The sequence below is a fragment of the Triticum aestivum genome, chromosome 3A (assembly GCF_018294505.1).
Source record: "Triticum aestivum cultivar Chinese Spring chromosome 3A, IWGSC CS RefSeq v2.1, whole genome shotgun sequence".
Lineage (NCBI taxonomy): Eukaryota > Viridiplantae > Streptophyta > Magnoliopsida > Poales > Poaceae > Triticum > Triticum aestivum.
In genome coordinates this window covers 509,018,364-509,035,467 of record NC_057800.1, presented here as the reverse complement: position 1 = coordinate 509,035,467, position 17,104 = coordinate 509,018,364, and the positions used below count along the sequence as shown (strand labels likewise).

Here is a 17,104-nt window from a genome sequence, read left to right as displayed (position 1 = left end):
GCACCTGATCGTTTAGTATGTTGCTATTGCTTTCTTCATGACTTATACATGTTCCTATGACTATGAGATTATGCAACTCCCGTTTGCCGGAGGAACACTTTGTGTGCTACCAAACGTCACAACGTAAATGGGTGATTATAAAGGAGCTCTACAGGTGTCTCCGAAGGTACATGTTGGGTTGGCCTATTTCGAGATTAGGATTTGTCACTCCGATTGTCGGAGAGGTATCTCTGGGCCCTCTCGGTAATGCACATCACATAAGCCTTGCAAGCATTGCAACTAATGAGTTAGTTGCGAGATGATGTATTACGAAATGAGTAAAGAGACTTGCCGGCAACGAGATTGAACTAGGTATTGAGATACCGACGATCGAATCTCGGGCAAGTAACATACCGATGACAAAGGGAACAACGTATGTTGTTATGCGGTCTGACTGATAAAGATCTTCGTAGAATATGTAGGAGCCAATATGAGCATCCAGGTTCCGCTATTGGTTATTGACCGGAGACATGTCTCGGTCATGTCTACATTGTTCTCGAACCCGTAGGGTCCGCATGCTTAAGGTTTCGATGATAGTTATATTATGAGTTTATAAATTTTGATGTACCGAAGGAGTTCGGAGTCCCGGATGAGATCGGGGACATGACGAGGAGTCTCGAAATGGTCGAGACATAAAGATCGATATATTGGACTACTATATTCGGACATCGGAAAGGTTCCGAGTGATTCGGGTATTTTTGGAGGTACCGGGGAGTTACGGGAATACGAGGAAGAAGGAATGGGCCTTAATGGGTCTTAGTGGGAAGGACCAGGAGGTGGCGCGCGCCCCTCCCAAGCCCAGTCTGAATTGGACAAGGGGTTTGGGGCGCGGCCCCTCTCTCCCTTCCTTCCCCTCTTCCCCCCTTTCCCCCCTTCTCCTAGTTGGACTAGGAAAGGAGGAAACCTACTCCAACTAGGGAGTAGGACCCCTGGCGCGCCCCTCCTAGGGCCGGCCTCCTCCCCCCTTGCTCCTTTATATACGGGGGCAGGGGGGCACCTCTAGATACACAAGTTGATCTTCATGATCGTTCTCTTAGCCATGTGCGTTGCCCCCCTCCACCATAATCCTCGATAATATTGTAGCGGTGCTTAGGCGAAGCCCTGCGACGGTAGAACATCAAAGATCGTCACCACGCCGTCGTGCTGACGGAACTCTTCCCCGACACTTTGCTGGATCGGAGTCCGGGGATCGTCATTGAGCTGAACGTGTGCTAGAACTCGGAGGTTCCGTAGTTTCGGTGCTTGATCGGTCGGGCCATGAAGACGTACGACTACATCAACCGCGTTGTCATAACGCTTCCGCTATCGGTCTACGAGGGTACGTAGACAACACTCTCCCCTCTTGTTGCTATGCATCACCATGATCTTGCGTGTGCGTAGGAAATTTTTGAAATTACTACGTTCCCCAACAGTGGTATCAGAGCCTAGGTTTTATGCGTTGATGTTGTGCACGAGTAGAACACAAGTGAGTTGTGGGCGATATAAGTCATACTGCTTACCAGCATGTCATACTTTGGTTCAGCGGTATTGTTGGATGAAGCGGCCCGGACCGGTATTACGCGTACGCTTACGCGAGACTGGTTCTACCGACGTGCTTTGCACACAGGTGGCTGGCGGGTGTCAGTTTCTCCAACTTTAGTTGAACCGAGTGTGGCTACACCCGGTCCTTGCGAAGGTTAAAACAGCACCAACTTGACAAACTATCGTTGTGGTTTTGATGCGTAGGTAAGAACGGTTCTTGCTAAGCCCGTAACAGCCACGTAAAACTTGGAACAACAAAGTAGAGGACGTCTAACTTGTTTTTGCAGGGCATGTTGTGATGTGATATGGTCAAGACGTGATGAGATATAAGTTGTTGTATGAGATAATCATGTTTTGTTGAAGTTATCGGCAACTGGCAAAAGCCTTATGATTGTCTCTCTATTGCATAAGATGCAAGCGCCAAATAATTGCTTTACTTTATCGCTATGCGATAGCAATAGTTGCAAGAGCAGTAGTTGGCGAGACGACCATGTGACGATACATTGATATAGATCAAGATGATGGAGACCATGGTGTCATGCCGGTGATGATGGAAATCATGACGATACTTTGGAGATAGAGATCAAAGGCACAAGATGATGATGGCCATATCATGTCATATATTTTGATTGCATGTGATGTTTATCTTTTATACATCTTATTTTGCTTAGTTTGACGGTAGCTTTATAAGATGATCTCTCACTAATTATCAAGGTACAAGTGTTCTCCCTGAGTATGCACCGTTGCGAAAGTTCTTCGTGCTGAGACACCACGTGATGATCGGGTGTGATAGGCTCTACGTTCAAATACAACGGGTGCAAAAAAGTTGCACACGCGGAATACTCAGGTTATACTTGACGAGCCAAGCATATACAGATATGGCCTCGGAACACGGAGACCTAAAGGTCGAGCGTAAATCATATAGTAGATATGATCAACATAGTGATGTTCACCATTGAAACTACTCCATCTCACGTGATGATCGGACATGGTTTAGTTGATTTGGATCACGTGATCACTTAGAGGATTAGAGGGATGTCTATCTAAGTGGGAGTTCTTAAGTAATATGATTAAATTGAACTTAAATTTATCATGAACTTAGTCCTGATAGTATTTTGCAAATTATGTTGTAGATCAATAGCTCGCATTGTTGCTTCCCTGTGTTTATTTTGATATGTTCCTAGAGAAAACTAGGTTGAAATATGATGGTAGCAATTACACGGACTGGGTCCGTAACTTGAGGATTATCCTCATTGCTGCACAGAAGAATTATGTCCTTGATGCACCGCTAGGTGACAGACCTATTGCAGGAGCAGATGCAGACGTTATGAACATTTGGCTAGCTCAATATGATGACTACTTCATAGTTTAGTGCACCATGCTTAACGGCTTAGAATCGGGATTTCAAAGACGTTTTGAACGTCATGGACCATATGAGATGTTCCAGGAGTTGAAGTTAATATTTCAAGCAAATACCCGAGTTGAGAGATATGAAGTTTCCAACAAGTTCTATAGCTAAAAGATGGAGGAGAATCGCTCAACTAGTGAGCATGTGCTCAGATTGTCTGGGTACTACAATCGCTTGAATCAAGTGGGAGTTAATCTTCCAGATAAGATAGTGATTGACATAATTCTCTAGTCACCATCACCAAGTTAGTAGAACTTCATGATGAACTATAGTATGCAAGGGATGACGAAAACGACTCCCGAGCTTTTCATGATGATGAAATCGATGAAGGTAGAAATCAAGAAAGAGCATCAAGTGTTGATGGTTGACAAGATCACTAGTTTCAAGAAAAGGGCAAAGGGAAAAAAGGGGAACTTCAAGAAAAACAGCAAGCAAGTTGCTGCTCAAGTGAAGAAGCCCAAGTCTGATCCTAAGCCTGAGACTAAGTGCTTCTACTGCAAAGGGACTGGTCACTAGAAGCGGAACTACCCCAAGTGATTGGTGGATAAAAAGGATGGCAAAGTGAACATAAGTATATTTGATATACATGTTATTGTTGTGTACTTTACTAGTGTTTATAGCAACCCCTCAGTATTTGATACTAGTTCAGTTGCTGATTAGTAACTCGAAACGGGAGTTGCAGACTAAATAGAGACTAGTTAAGGGTGAAGTGACGATGTGTGTTGGAAATGGTTCCAAGATTGATATGATCATCATCGCACACTCCCTATACTTTCGGGATTAATGTTGAACCTAAATAAGTGTTATTTGGTGTTTGCATTGAGCATGAATATGATTTGATCATGTTTATTGTAATACAGTTATTCATTTAAGTAAGAGAATAAATTGTTGTTCTGTTTACATGAATAAAACCTTATATGGTTACACACCCAATGAAAATAGTTCATTGGATCTCGATCATAGTGATACACATATTCATAATATTGAAACCAAAAGATGCAAAGTTAATAATGATAGTGCAACTTATTTGTGGCACTGCCGTTTAGGTCATATTGGTGTAAAGCACATGAAGAAACTCCATGCTGATGGGATTTTGGAATCACTTGGTGCTTGCGAACCATGCCTTATGGGCAAGATGACTAAAGACTCCATTCTCCGGAACAATGGAGCGAGCAACTGACTTATTGGAAATAATACATACTGATGTATGCGATCCGATGAGTGTTGAAGCTCGTGGCGAGTATCGTTATTTTCTGACCTTCACATATGATTTGAGCAGATATGTGTATATCTACTTGATGAAACATAAGTCTGAAACATTTGAAAAGTTCAAAGAATTTCAGAGTGAAGTGGAAAATCATCGTAAAAAGAAAAATATGGTTTCTACGATATGGTTGCAGAGACAAATATTTGAGTTACGAGTTTGGTCTTCAATTAAAACTATGTGGAATAGTTTCACAAATTCGTGCCACCTGGAACACCACAACATAATGGTGTGTCCGAACGTCATAACCGTACTTTATTGGATATAGTGCAATCTATGATGTTTCTTACAAATTTACCAATATCGTTTTGGGGTTATGCATTAAAGATAGCTGCATTCACGTTTAAAAGGTCACCATCTAAGTCACCATCTAAGTCCGTTGAGACGACACAATCTGAACTGTGGTTTGGCAAGAAACCAAAGTTGTCATTTCTTAAAGTTTGGGGTTGTGATGCTTATATGAAAAAGTTTCATCCTGATAAGCTCAAACCAAATCGGAGAAATATGTCTTCATAGGATACCCAAAGGAGATTATTGTGTACACCTTCTATCACAGATCCGAAGGCAAGTTATTCATTGCTGAGAATGGATCCTTTCTAGAGAAGGAGTTTCTCTCGAAAGAAGTGAGTGGGAGGAAAGTAGAACTTGATGAGGTAACTGTACCTGCTCCCTTATTGGAAAGTAGTTCATCACAGAAATCTGTTCCTGTGACTACTAGACCGATTAGTGAGGAAGCTAATGATGATGATCATGTAACTTCAAGATCAAGTTACTACCGAACCTTGTAGGTAAACCAGAGTAAGATCCGCACCAGAGTGGTACGGTAATCTAGTTCTGGAGGTCATGTTACTTGACCATGACGAGCCTACGAACTATGAGGAAGCGATGATGAGCCCAGATTCCGCGAAATGGCTTGAGGCCATGAAATCTGAGATGAGATCCATGTATGAGAACAAAGTATGAACTTTGATTGACTTGCCCAATGATCGGCGAGCCATTGAGATTAAATGGATCTTCAAGAGGAAGACGGACGCTGATAGTAGTGTTACTACCTACAAAGCTAGAATTGTCGCAAAAAGGTTTTCAACAAGTTTAAGGTGTTGACTACGATGAGAGTTTCTCACTCGTATCTATGCTTAAGTCTGTCTGAATCATGTTAGCAATTGGCGCATTTTATGAAATTCTGCAAATGGATAAACAAAACTGCATTCCTTAATGGATTTATTAAAGAAGAGTTGTATATGATACAACCAGAAGGTTTTGTCAATCCTAAAGGTGCTAACAAAATGTGTAAGCTCCAGCGATCCATCTATGGACTAGTGCAAGCATCTCGGAGTTGGAATATGTGCTTTGATGAGATGATCAAAGCATATAGTTTTATACAGACTTGCGGTGAAGCCTGTATTTACAAGAAAGTGAGTGGGAGCACTACATCATTTCTAATAAGTATATGTGAATGACATATTGTTGATCGGAAATAATGTAGAATTATTCTGCAAAGCATAAAGGAGCGTTTTGAAAGAAGTTTTTCAAAGAAAGACCTCGGTGAAGCTGCTTACATATTAAGCATCAAGATCTATAGAGATAGATCAAGACGCTTGATAAGTTTTTTCAATGAGTACATACCTTGACAATATTTTGAAGTAGTTCAAAAATGGAACAGTCAAAGAAAGAGTTCTTGGCTGTGTTACAAGGTGTGAAATTGAGTAAGACTCAAAGCCCGACCACGGCAGAAGATAGAAAGAGAATGAAAGTCATTCCCTATGCCTCAGCCATAGGTTCTATAAAGTATGCCATGCTGTATACCAGATCTATTGTATACCCTACACTGTGTTAAGCAAGGGAGTACAATAGTGATCTAAGAGTAGATCACTGAACAGCGGTCAAAATTATCCTTAGTGAAATAAGGAAATATTTCTCAATTATGGAGGTGACAAAAGGTTCGTCGTAAAAAGTTACGTCGATGCAAGTTTTGACACAGATTTGGATGACTCTAAGTCTCGATCTAGATACATATTGAAAGTGGGAGCAATTAGCTAGAGTAGCTTCGTGCAGAGCATTGTAGACATAGAATTCACAAAATACTTACGGATATGTATGTGACAGACCCGTTGACTAAAATTATCTCACAAGCAAAACATGATCACACCTTAGTACACTTTGGGTATAGGTCACATGACGATGTGAACTATGGATGTTAATCACATGATGATGTGAACTATTAGTGTTGAATCACATGGCGATGTGAACTGGATTATTGACTCTAGTGCAAGTGGGAGACTGAAGGAAATATGCCCTAGAGGCAATAATAAAGTTATTATTTATTTCCTTATATCATGATAAATGTTTATTATTCATGCTAGAATTGTATTAACCAGAAACATAATACATGTGTGAATATATAGACAAACAGAGTGTCACTAGTATGCCTCTACTTGACTAGCTCGTTAATCGAAGATGGTTATGTTTCCTAACCATGAACAAAAGAGTTGTTATTTGATTAACGGGATCACATCATTAGAAGAATGATGTGATTGACATGACCCATTCCATTAGCTTAGCACCCGATCGTTTAGTATGTTGCTATTGCTTTCTTCATGACTTATACATGTTCCTATGACTATGAGATTATGCAACTCCCGTTTGCCAGAGGAACACTTTGTGTGCTACCAAACGTCACAACGTAAATGGGTGATTATAAAGGAGCTCTACAGGTGTCTCCGAAGGTACATGTTGGGTTGGCGTATTTCGAGATTAGGATTTGTCACTCCGATTGTCGGAGAGGTATCTCTGGGCCCTCTCGGTAATGCACATCACATAAGCCTTGCAAGCATTGCAACTAATGAGTTAGTTGCGAGATGATGTATTACAAAACGAGTAAAGAGACTTGCCGGCAACGAGATTGAACTAGGTATTGAGATACCGACGATCGAATCTCGGGCAAGTAACATACCGATGACAAAGGGAACAACGTATGTTGTTATGCGGTCTGACCGATAAAGATCTTCGTAGAATATGTAGGAGCCAATATGAGCATCCAGGTTCCGCTATTGGTTATTGACCGGAGACATGTCTCGGTCATGTCTACATTGTTCTCGAACCCGTAGGGTCCGCACGCTTAAGGTTTCGATGATAGTTATATTATGAGTTTATAAGTTTTGATGTACCGAAGGAGTTCGGAGTCCCGGATGAGATCGGGGACATGACGAGGAGTCTCGAAATGGTCGAGACATAAAGATCAATATATTGGACGACTATATTCGGACATCGGAAAGGTTCCGAGTGATTCGGGTATTTTCGGAGGTACCGGGGAGTTACGGGAATACGAGGAAGAAGCAATGGGCCTTAATGGGTCTTAGTGGGAAGGACCAAGAGGTGGCGCGCGCCCCTCCCAAGCCCAGTCCGAATTGGACAAGGGGTTTGGGGCGCGGCCCCTCTCTCCCTTCCTTCCCCTCTCCCCCCCTTTCCCCCCTTCTCCTAGTTGGACTAGGAAAGGAGGAAACCTACTCCAACTAGGAGTAGGAATCCTACTCCCCTGGCGCGCCCCTCCTAGGGCCGGCCTCCTCCCCCTTGCTCCTTTATATACGGGGGCATGGGGCACCTCTAGATACACAAGTTGATCTTCATGATCGTTCTCTTAGCCGTGTGCGGTGCCCCCCTCCACCATAATCCTCGATAATATTGTAGCGGTGCTTAGGCGAAGCCCTGCGACGGTAGAACATCAAAGATCGTCACCACGCCGTCGTGCTGACGGAACTCTTCCCCGACACTTTGCTGGATCGGAGTCCGGGGATCGTCATCGAGCTGAACGTGTGCTAGAACTCGGAGGTGCCGTAGTTTCGGTGCTTGATCGGTCGGGTTGTGAAGACGTATGACTACATCAACCGCGTTGTCATAACGCTTCCGCTATTGGTCTACGAGGGTACGTAGACAACACTCTCCCCTCTCGTTGCTATGCATCACCATGATCTTGCGTGTGCGTAGGAAATTTTTGAAATTACTATGTTCCCCAACAGATATTAGTTCGGTTGCTAATATTTGTAACTCAAAACAGAAATTGTGGAATAAACGGAGGTAGAACGTTTGTTTACTGCTTATGGCTCCATTGAGCACTTCATCTGCCTTGCATCTGCACTGCATATACTTTCGTTCTGCTCTACCCACAATATGGGAACTGCACTGCTATTGTTGTCCCCTAACAATTCTATTATTATTTTTTGCAGAAAATCCCCCATCGAGCTATAAGTTATCTCCATGTTAGGAATGAAGGCGGGTATTCTCCAAGTCATTTTCGGCGAAGGTCACCCCAAACCAGTTGAGTACCGTGTTGGTGTTGATGGGCGACTATATCTACAGAAAGGTTGGAAGGAATTCGTCATTGAGAGTTGCCTGAAGTCTCACCAAGTTGTTGTCCTCAACTTTTTTGAAGTTGGGGGCTGTATGTTTGAAATCATGCTTGACGTGATTGGTTAAGATTTGAGGTGAACTATAATAACTACTTTTGCGGATCGAATGCTTCATCTTATTGTCTCTTTGTGGTCTGTAATAATTACTCGTATCATTTTTTATGTATGAAACATGTGTGTTTGGCTTTTAAATTAGTTTGTAGTTTGTTTATCTAATCCGAACCGCCTGGCATGTAGAACAGAACTTCGTGTTGCCTACGATCAAACTGCGTTACGTGTAGCAGGTTATCCTTGCAATTGGCGAGAAGGCGATTGACAACCCCCTTGCCTTCGTGGGGTGCAAGGATCTTGAGCGCGCGGCTGTGCTTTGCACGAAGAACTCGCCATCCTTGCGTGGAAGGTTGGAAGAACCCCGTCTAGAAGTAGGAAAGCCAGCTTAGAGTTTTTGTTTTTATTCCATTGTGGGATCAAAATTACGCAGGTGAAACTTGCATCCTATTTTTGACTCGGCAATTGGTGTATATGCTGGATTCATTTGGTAATAGTCGTCCAACAACAAATTAGTCCCAACACCCTAACTAGGCACTGGACTCTGGTCATGAGGTTGCTTGTCATATAATTGTCCTTTTATCAGGATGGATGTTCTGCCAGAGATCTGCGTGAATGCCAGTGACTACGAGGTGTTTCTCCACTTCTCCGTTTCTGCTACATGCCCCAGGATACTAATCCAAGGCATGCATCGCCAGATCAAGATCAGTGTCCCATGCTCAAGGCCGTTTGCAGTTATAGAGATTGTTTCCATACACGACCACGTCAAACTGAGGAGGTAGAGATGGTCATTTTGCTTGATTTTCTTCAAGTTGTAGACATCTTATGTTTAATTCAAACCATGATGTATCTTTGTTTCGTCCAATCTGATAATGCATCATAGCTGACCATTTACTGTCATTATTGTGCATCCCAGGATCAGATGGGATTAAATGAGAAGTATGATATGCTAGCTATAGAATTGAAAAAAAAAGCTGATAATGTTCAGTTGTATCGAAAGATTGTTTATAGATAACCATAGAAGGATAAAATATGAATCCTTACGATGGATTTTACTTACTTCATATTATCTAGAATCTGACCTTTGTTATGTTGCACCTAGATATTCAGAGTGTTTTTTCAGATATTGAAACAAAGTACAAAAAATTGTACGAGGATGTCATTAATCCTTTGGCGCCTTTTCGAGGAAGGTAAATATCTGAACATAAAATCAGCAACACGTGTTGTTTCTGGGAATTTGGTGTGTATTTGGTTTAAGTTTCAACCCTTTCTTATGTTTTTTTTTTTTGCAGTTGGTACTCACATCCGTTCACTAAGCATAACACAGTGGTAGATCTACCTATCTTCCTCTGCTTAAGTATCTTTATAATAAATCCAAATGAATTAATCTCTTCTAGTTACATGATTAGATCTACCTATCTTCCACTGTTTAAGTATCTTCATAATAAATCCAAATGAATTAGCCTCTTCTGATTACATGATCAATATTTCTGCTGACCTGACCGAGTTAAAATTATGAACCAAGTTCAATATTAAGCACCTCAATTGAATGAAAGAATTTTAAATTAGGGAGTACAGTTTCAAATATATATATAGTACTATTATAATTACCCTACTGTATTGTAGGAAAAAAATCGTCAACAGCAGGATTAGCCTCTTCTGATTACATGATCAATACTTCTGCTGACCTGACCGAGTTAAAATTATGAACCAAGTTCAATATTAAGCACCTCAATTGAATGAAAGAATTTTAAATTAGGGAGTACAGTTTCAAATATATATATAGTACTATTATAATTACCCTACTGTATTGTAGGAAAAAAATCGTCAACAGCAGGATTCGAACCTGCGCAGGCAAAGCCCAACAGATTTCGAGTCTGTCTCCTTAACCACTCGGACATATTGACGCTCCGCACAAATCCTGTAACATTTCTTCTAATTACCTACCTAGTTCAATATCTAACTTAACCACACACAAGTAATGGTTCTCTTGACACACCAGTTCGTAGTATTCTTGCCATCTTGTATGAGATTTTTATTTTTCTTTACTTACTATACTCCCTGCCGACGAATGAAACGACATCTAACATGATGATGGATGCACTCGCAAAAAAAACATGATGATGGATGGCTAGGATTTTGCGACGAGCTTTCTGTTTAGCCTGGTTTTAGGTTTCTTGTTTTTACAAAAAAGTGACTGTGATCTATTATAAATGTGTATAAGAAAACATAACAAAGTTGTGGCGTTAGATTTTAACGTTTTCCAGCGAACGCCCCAATTTACCATCCAAAAATTTGCCATGACAACTGTTAAATTTGTAATGCTGTTGTGTAAGATTTGCCCTGTTCTAAAGTAAAAATTGTCATGTAGTGTAAAAAAATTGTCAGAAGCACTGTCACACTGCAGCAAGTAATTTCCATGCGCTCTGATGTCACATGTTTACCCTAAAATTTTGACGTCAAATGTATATGGGGGTTCATCAAAATTTGATCAAGGGTCCATCATCACGACCACTAATGTCCTCAGAGCAAGCTGCTGACAGTATCACTGCTCCCCTACCAGAGCCAACTTGACCCCTTCTCGATGACTACTGAAAAGTCTTTGTGCACATGTACAAAGGGCCAACGCCCTAGAGCTGCAGTCACCATCATTTACCGTTGAATCGACGAACCAATCTGAGATGCCTGACACCAAATCTCACTCATGCATGCGGACAACGAGAAACCTTAATCTTGTTGTCACAAGGAGACGACAGGGGAGCTCCATTGACTCCGTCTAGATGGACAAATTCAAGGAGGATAGAAGCTAGGCAGACCAGTCCAAAGAGGAGGCACCGCCAACCCCCCTCCCCCGAACGATGCCCCTGTGAGAGGATAAAATCCTAACCTAAACCTTTCTTTATGTCGGCCCTAAAGGAGCTCTATTCATTAAAAAGAAGAGGATAGTTGTCTAGTTATATACAAAAAAATCGGGATAAAACAATCACAACAACCGACACAAGGCAACACCGACCTAGCTACCCACGCGAAGATACAAAATGCCATAGAGAAGAAACATATATTCTGGTTGTGATCAAGCTGTAGAAGCTCTAGCCAATGCAACCAAAAGACCGATCTGATGGAAAAGACTAGGAAATACATTTATACGTCAATATTCCCCCTCACGTGTGACTCCCTCAGGCCTAAACGTGGGCCAAAAGTGAGCTGCAATTTAATTGCGGCAATCGGTTCTTGAACTCAAGACCTTCTGGCTCTGATACTATGTAGAAGTGCATGCTCTAGCCAATGCAACCAAAAGACCAATCTGATGGAAGAGGCTAGGCAATATATTTATACGTCAACACAAGCGTCATTGTCATCACTCCACCACAAGCCAGCGATCTGACTTCACCAACGATGTCTTTGTCACCACAGACGTCACAACCCATGTCGAACAATCAACCACCTGTGTAGATGCCAGGCGTCTCCGACTTTCAAGATCACCAAGCAAAATGAGAAAAGTGTAGAGCTCATGCCAACCAACGCCTCCTCGAAGACCACTAACCACCTATCACCATCACTGGTGGATTCATGTTTTATGCATTTTTAGCTCATTTGTTTCCTATTATATCCGTATATTATGTCGCACTGAGCCAATTATATGTTCATATGCATGATTTCTAGTATTTACTCTTTTCACCACAAGCATTGCATAATCTTTATTTTCAATTAGTTTTCTTTGTCTTTATGTGTTTTTAGGCATTGGTTTTTTACAAAGATTGCAAGGGAGGCCCCTATGGTATAATTAGTGCAACAAACCCAAATCAAGTACCATGTCTTGAATCTGGGTGGGCGGGTGTGTGTTTCTAGGCATTGTGGAACTCCCATGCACTTAACATGATGAAAGCAACTCAAACGGAGAACATCCAAGCACAAGACTTGTGATTTTCGAAGTAAAAAAGAGTCATTTTTCCAAAGTGCTGCAAATCAAGATCTAAACCACATGTGCATCAGCGTCGTTCATATGACTCCGACGAGCCCAAGAATGTCGAAACCGAGTTCAGATGCAAATGCTATGACGGTTTTACCAAAGGGACCAGGGGGTTTGACGACCTTCGGTACGACAATCATACTAGAAGAAGTAATATCAAGGGACTTGTGGATTTGGTATGCTAAAAACATGTCAAGATGACTAAACGCCTACCCTATTATTGGACCTTCATCCAAACTGGTCGTAAATATCCCGTGCTACCATCTCCCACCGGTTGCACCCAATAGCCATAAGCTCCTTGGCTACCGCAGGTCTAAGTAACGACCTCGTACGGATCCAAGCAGTAGCGTTGTAAATGACCTGCAAAAAATTAATAAGTTTTTGTTTGTCAAAATCATGTCATTTCTGTAGTTCCATATAGCCAAAAGTAATGCACATACTCCAAAGTGAATATGTCCCGCTGTACTTGACTCAACTCCGTTTAGCCACGTCCCAAATAACATATTAGTTATTGACATACCTTGCTCTTGGTTCTTGAATCCTGAACTTGGTGCATCTATTCAACCTTCCATAATTGCCTTCTGTGTTTAAGCACCTTGAGACCTTTCTTTATAAATATAGTTCACTATGGAAACAATGATTTATTGTCTTGAATGGTGCAAATATGTTGGCTCATATGCCTTCTCAACCTAGCTGATTTGCAAGTAATCGACTATACCTATTTTTTGTTTGGGTGATAAGGTCTTGCATTGCCTATGACTGCATACATATAGATTTGTAGTTAATATTTGCAATTATATGGCTTAAGTATTGTGAGAGCCTGGCTTAATAGGAATGATATACTACTCATGTCAACAAGGAATTCCTTCTTTTCCGGGAGCCCATTCGAAAAGAACTCCAAAGTGAAGTGTACTTGCCTTGGAGTAATTATAGGGTGGGAGACCAACTGAGAAGTAGCTCCTGGGTGCGCACGAGTGAGGACAAAGTGCGCAGGTGAAAGTGCAACTATCCCTAGGTGGTTTTGGTAATTTATAACAACATATAGCTCATTGAGCTAATGATATTTCAAGATGATTATTTCAGGAAAGCTCAATGATTGGCATGGCATGGATGTGAAAGTGGAACCCTCAAAATGCTAAGGACAAAGAATTGGCTCAAGCTCAAAAGTTCAAGACTCTTCATTTTATATTTTAGTGATCCAAGATCACATTGAGTCTTTAGGAAAAGCCAATACTATCAAGGAGGGATGAGGTGTTGCTTAATGAGCCTCTTGCTTTATGTGCTTGGTGATATGCTCCAAAATCCTCAACCACTTTTCCATAGCCACAAATGACCTAAACCCTAAGCCAAACTCGGTCATACCGATTCTGCCAATCCGGCGCCACCGAGTTTCACTTGTCATTTGCCACTGCCAAACCCTAGCAATTCGGTCCTACCGAGTTTACCTGACCAACTCTCTGGTTAGCTAATTGCCAAACTCGGTCTCACCGAGTTTGTGCAATCGGTCTCACCGAGATTACGTTATGCCCAAACCCTAACTGAATCGGTCCCACCGAGTTGCATGCCAGTCCCACCGAAATTCCTAACGGTCACTAGGTTTACTATTTCAGTCAGACCGAGTTTTCTGATTCGGTCCCACCGAGATTGGTAGATTGTGTGTAACGGTTGGATTTTGTGTGGAGGCTATAAATACCCCTCCACCTCCTCTTCATTCGTGGAGAGAGCCATCAGAACACATACATCATTCCAACTCATATGTTCTGAGAGAGAACCACCTACTCATGTGTTGAGACCAAGATATTCCATTCCTACCATATGAATCTTGATCTCTAGCCTTACCCAAGTTGCTTTCCACTCAAATCTTCTTTCCACCAGATCCAAATCCTATGAGAGAGAGTTGAGTGTTGGGGAGACTATCATTTGAAGCACAAGAGCAAGGAGTTCATCATCAACACACCATTTGTTACTTCTTGGAGAGTGGTGTCTCCTAGATTGGCTAGGTGTCACTTGGGAGCCTTCGACAAGATTGTGGAGTTGAACCAAGGAGTTTGTAAGGGCAAGGAGATCGCCTACTTCGTGAAGATCTACCGCTAGTGAGGCAAGTCCTTCGTGGGCAATGGCCATGGTGGGATAGACAAGGTTGCTTCTTCGTGGACCCTTCGTGGGTGGAGCCCTCCGTGGACTCGCGCAACCTTTACCCTTCGTGGGTTGAAGTCTCCATCAACGTGGATGTAGGATAGCACCACCTATCCGAACCACAGGAAAAACATCCGTGTCTCCAATTGCGTTTGAATCCTCCAAACCCTTCCCTTTACATTCTTGCAAGTTGCATGCTTTACTTTCCGCTGCCAATAAACTCTTTGCATGCTTGCTTGAATTGTGTGATGATTGCTTGACTTGTCCTAAGATAGCTAAAATCTGCCAAGAACTAAAATTGGGAAAAGGCTAAGTTTTTATTTGGTCAAGTAGTCTAATCACCCCCCTCTAAACATACTTCGATCCTACAAGTGGTATCAGAGCTTTGGTCTCCATTTGCCTTGATCTCCATAGCTTTTGGTGGTCATAGCCTTGGTTTCACAACCTAGGAGAGTATGGCGTCTAGCGAGGGAAATTATCACCGTAGAGGTCCTTACTTTGATGGCACTAATTTTGCTAGTTGGAAGCATAAAATGAAAATTCATATTCTTGGACATAACCCAGCCGTATGGGCTATTGTTTGTGTTGGTTTGCAAGGTGAGTTCTTTGATGGGAGAGAACCAAACCGTGAAGCTACCGCGGATGAGTTGAAGATGTTGCAATACAATGCTCAAGCTTGTGATATTCTCTTCAACGGATTGTGCCCCGAAGAATTCAACAAAATCAGCCGCCTTGAGAATGCAAAGGAAATTTGGGACACTTTGATTGATATGCACGAAGGTACCGACTCCGTCAAGGAATCCAAGTTGGATGTGCTCCAAAGTCAACTTGACAAGTTCAAGATGAAGGATGGTGAAGGTGTCGCTGAAATGTACTCTAGGCTTGCTCTCATCACAAATGAGATTGCCGGCTTAGGAAGTGAAGAGATGACCGATAGATTCATCATCAAGAAGATCCTAAGAGCCTTGGATGGGAAATATGATACCGTGTGCACATTAATCCAAGTGATGCCCAATTACAAAGATCTCAAGCCAACGGAAGTAATTGGAAGGATTGTTGCTCATGAGATGTCACTCAAGGATAAAGAGGAACTTCACAACAAATCAAGTGGTGCCTACAAAGCCTCATGTGAAGTCCCCACATCATCAAGTGAGAAACAAAACTTCAATGAAGAATTGAGCTTAATGGTGAAGAACTTCAACAAGTTCTACAAGAGTAGAAGCAAAGATAGAAGCTTCAAGTCAAGGTCCTACAATGACAAAAGATCTTCTAGTCGAGAGCGAAACTGCTACAATTGTGGAAGACCCGGACACTATTCCAATGAGTGTATGGCTCCCTACAAGAGAAGAGAAGATTCTCCAAAAAGAAGAAGCAAAGAATCACCACCAAGAGAGAGAAGGAGTAGAGATGATCGTTATGAACGGAGATACTCACGGAGAAGCAAGGATTCGGAAAGGAAGGAAAAATCATCAAGGAGCTACACAAGACAAAGACATCAAGCTCATGTTGGTGAATGGGTATCCGGCTCCGACTCCGACAGCCACTCCGAGAGAAGTTATCACTCCGACTCCGAAGATACTCAAGATGAAGGTGTTGCCGGTCTAGCACTTGTGTCAACCAACTCCTATGACATATTTGACTCACCAAATGAAGGAATTGGAAGATGCTTCATGGCCAAAGGTCCTAAGGTAACACAACCCGAGTATGTTGACTTTAATAGTGATGAAGATGACTTGTTAGGTGATGATGATTTGCTTGTTGACAACTCTAGTGATGAATATTATGGTGAAATATCAATTAATCATGCTAAAACGAATGACAATGATAAGGAGAAGATTGAGGCTCTAACTAAAGAACTAAACACTCTTAAGTTAGCCCATGAAACTATCTTCGAAGATCATCGAGAACTTTTAAGAGCTCATGAGAAATTACGCTTTGAAAAGCTTAATATTGAGCAAGAGCATGAGTTCTTAAAAGCAATCAATGATGATCTCCGCAAGAAAAGTTCTTCTCACATTGCCAAGCGTTTACTTTTATCCACTTACATGCCTCAAGTCAAGACTAGTAACAAGAATAAGAAAGATTCTTCCTCTAGTAGTAACAATGATCATGCTAAATCCAATATTGTTGCTTCTAGTAATTCTCTTGATTCCACTAATGATTCTCTTAGCCAAGTTACACTTGAGCAAGAAAATAGCTTATTGAAGGGAATTATAGAGAAAGGAGTGTACAAAAGCCTTGTCGGGAGTAAGCAATTCGAGGAAATTGTGCGCAAGCAAGGAATGCACTGGAAGAATCAAGGTGTTGGTTTT

At 41.8% G+C, this 17,104-nt stretch overlaps 1 non-coding gene across 1 annotated transcript; it reads right to left on the bottom strand.

Annotated features, from left to right (window-relative positions):
* Window positions 1-10,511: 10,511 nt before the first annotated feature.
* TRNAS-CGA (transfer RNA serine (anticodon CGA)) lies at window positions 10,512-10,593 on the bottom strand. Its single transcript has one exon. It is a non-coding gene; the product is annotated as a tRNA-Ser (tRNA).
* Between the last annotated feature and the right edge of the window lie 6,511 nt (window positions 10,594-17,104).